Below are 4,144 nucleotides of genomic sequence, written 5' to 3' on the forward strand. Positions count from 1 at the left end.
TAACGTTATAAGTAAGTATACCAAATAACATACCAATGCCTCATGCCTCCCAGCGTATGGAACGTACTGACCCCCAGCGCGATGAACGGGATTCCCAACGAAAAGTCGGGTAACGCTGCGGTACCAGCCCATATACTCATACTCACCATCTGTACGGTCAGGTGGAGGGGGTGGCGGAATCATGTCATGCCGCTAGTCCCAAATATCGATCTACGCCTCTAGCCATGCCATATATGTCTGGTCAACCTTGGAACAATCATCCCGTTGGTAATGTGTCCTAAGCCAAGCGGGCGGTGGAGGTACAAGCTGCGGTCGACCAAACTGGCGAAGGACTCGCTTAGTGGCATGATGCTCGACAATATCGAGACACATCAACGGGACGGAAGAGCTCCACATAATTCGGTTGGTCGAGAAATAATCGGGCAAACCAGCTATTATCTCATTGCTGTATGGCCTCCAAATGAACTATTAAGTAAAAACAGGAACCATGAGTATGCGCGACACATATAAAGCCAGGCCAAGTAAACTTAAGTATACATTTACCTATGCGCCCTCCAGCAAATACAACAAATCCCTGCAATAGGAGAGATTATGTCGAGCCTCGTACTTGCATCCGTATCCCCACCTATCAACCGACCTCCTAGCTAAAGGGAGAAACAGTGGAGGTGGTGCATCCGGAGCGAAGGGTGGTAGAGGTGGCTGCAACTGCAGGAACCGCTCCGAGGCCTAAATCTAATATATAATGTGGACGTAAAATTTAAGGTATATTTTTACTATGTATGTTATAATCATGAAAATAATTGACTATGTTTTCACCTGCAGCAGCAGCAAAAATCCGGCAATGTCTCGCTGGGTGCCCATGCTAGCCCGGCACATCTGCCTATACAAGTAACCAAGAGCAGCTGCACCCCAGCTATAATCAGGTAAATCATCTAGCCGCTTAAGATGATGATAAAATCTTAAGCTGACTAGCTTTCCCGAAGTGTTCGGGAACAATACCCTCCCCCCCCTCCCCCAAACATAAGCAGCATCAACAACCTTGTGTATCGGTTAATATGAAGATCCGGTGTATCATCCGTAATGTCCACATGCATCGTCTCTAGATGCAGCCGGACGGATGTCAACTGCAGACGACTAGCCCCAACAATGCAGCCTCATCCGCTGGCTGGAAACCGGTGAGCTGCTGCAACATCTCCAGGTACTGCAATCCCGCATAATCTTTGATAGCATGCGGTAAAGCTACAGGATGTCCATCAACCGGCAGCCCATACAAAACCTCCACGTCCTAAAGCGTGATAGTAACCTCGCCAATGGGTAAATGAAATGTGTGTGTCTCCGGTCGCCACCGCTCTATCAAAGCTGTGATCAACGACCAATCCAGCTGCAACCGACCGATCTCAATAATCCTATAGAAACCCGTATCCTGAAGGCGTCTGACTATACAGAGATGGAGATGGTGGGCCCTAAGAAAGTCCCACATATCGTCTACTCTTCTAGCACGGAACGTCTGGGCCAATAACTGCCCCTCCCATATGTACAAAGACCTATGCTCGGCCTATAGCAACAGTAGCTCGAGCGAGGCAGGTCCGGGATGCACAGGCGGAACCTCCATGACTACTACTGTAAATTGAATAATATTAATTAAAGTATTTTTATTTTTCATTGTTTAACATCTTTAAATATACTGTAATACCTTTAATATTAAAATTTATTCGATATTTTTACTATATTGTTAATTAGGTTGATACATTTTCTATATTATAATTTTATATTTTATATGTTACTTTAATATTTTATATGTTAGTTTACTATTTTATATTTTTGTTTATTATTTAATATGTTTGTTTCTTATTTTATATGTTAGTTTATTATTTTATATGTTTGTTTGTTACTCACCTATTTTTGACTATAATAAAAATAAATAATTAATTTTCATAACTATACATGATTTAATTATTAAATATTCATATAACAATACTTAGTTTGACAAATATTATTATTTTCTCATGTTATTTTCTTACGTTTGTTGACTAGAATTGGAGAGAGTTTGTGTTTGAACTATCAGCTTTTTTGAGATATTTTTGGGTTTAACAGATACTTAAATGATTAATTTCAATAAATACAAAAGGTACTACGTTAAAGGGCACTACATTTTACTACGCTAAAAGGGTACTACATTACAAATACGAGCACTACATTAGGGCACAAGATACCACTACAAAGAACTAAAGTAGCAATTTATCTATTTTACTAGTCTTTTAGCAAATAAATAATCTAAACCAGATAAAAATAATAAATTAATTTAATCATAAAACAATCACGAAAAAACATATACCACAGTAAAAATTAATATTTTTTTAACAACTAATAATAATTTCTCTAATTTACTAATTTTTTTAGCACACTAATAATTAGTCCGGATAAAAAATAACAAATTAATTAAATCGCAAAACAATCACGAAATAACATAAAGCACATTAAAAATAATTAATAGACATTTTTTATACATGAGTTTTAACAAAAACTAAGTCGGAATACCTCGATTTTAATTTTTTGGAAACTTGAATATTTGGTGATTTGGAGCCGAAACGAGCAACCCACTATGAGATAACGCCTTAGCTAGGATGTGGGACCAAGAATCTACACTTTTTATGGGACCGGTAGGCTCCAACCGAGTTATTTTGCTTTAAAATTGGGGGGGGGGGGGAGAGGGGGAAAGCTTACTGGTTTGGTGGGGAAGGAGAGTGGACGCGTTTTTATCTAGGTATAGCGCCTTATATTAAGACGCTATAGTATAGCATCTTAATATAAGACGTTATACCTTCCCGTTCATTTTATGTTCAAATATAGCGCCTTATATTAGGGCGCTATACTTAACTGGGCAAACGGCCATTAAGGTATAGCGCCTTAAGCTTGGGCGTTATATATATTTTGGTTTCCAATTTTTTCCCATATATTTTGATTCTTTGAGTCCAAAAAAACCACATTTTGATTTCGGACTCGATATTTGAGCTAAAAAAATTAATAATCTGAAAATTTTGCATTTAAAGCTAAGAAGCTAAGTGAGCCAGTAGTATATAATTAGGGAGCATGCTATTTTCCAAAAGATTCTATGGTACTTTAATATTTTTCAGAAGATTCTATGCTATTGAGGTAAAGAAGAGGTAAAGGAAAGGGAAAACAAAAAAACACATCTTTACAGCTTGTTCGGAGGTTGTTACTTATTGTATTATATCGTATTGTTTTTTTAAATATAATTTTTGTTTTGATTATTACTTAAATTTTATTGTATTGTATTGTTAAATTTGTTGTTACATAATAATGAAAAGTGTCACTTTATGTAACGACCGATTTGGTGTGGTCGTATTGCTACCTAGTTCTTTTCTCTCATCTTGTCCTTCCTTATTATTAAATAATTATATTTTATTTTTTATCCTACTTTTTTATATAATAATTCAATCTCATACCCTATTTTTCTTTGTAATATTGCAAGTTTATTCTTCATATCGTTAGTGACATCATGAAACGATGACAAATGATACAATCTGTCCAAATGTTAAATTCATCAAAATAATACAATACAATATCGTACAATACAAAATGATACATTATGAAATGATATGTAACAACCATCCAAACATGCCATTAATTAAGCTTCTCTTTCCACTTTCCTTAGCTCTTATGTTACGGTAAGAAAACTATATACTCCCTCTGTTTTAATTTATGTGAACCCATTTGATTGGGTATGGAGTTTAAGAAAAGAGAGAAATTTTTTGAATTTGTGGTGTAAAATAAAATACATATATTTTGTGTAGCTATAAATTATTGCATAAAGGCAAATTGATTCCAAATAGGAAAAGTGATCATTCTTTTTGGCACGGACTAAAAAAGAAATTTGTTCACGTAAATTGAAACGGAGGGAATATATAAAATAACATGATTGCTTATGTTTAATAACATGATTCGGCCATAAATCTAAATCTTTATATCAATTTAGATATTAATGCTTTAATATTTTAAATAAAATAAAAGCACATGAATTACTATTTGTACATACTAAATATTTTTAAAAATCATAATCAAAATAAAAAAAATAATTTCTTAAAATACTATAGTCCTATTGAAATGATGATTATAATTCATG

The sequence above is a fragment of the Nicotiana tomentosiformis genome, chromosome 8, assembly GCF_000390325.3.
Source record: "Nicotiana tomentosiformis chromosome 8, ASM39032v3, whole genome shotgun sequence".
Lineage (NCBI taxonomy): Eukaryota > Viridiplantae > Streptophyta > Magnoliopsida > Solanales > Solanaceae > Nicotiana > Nicotiana tomentosiformis.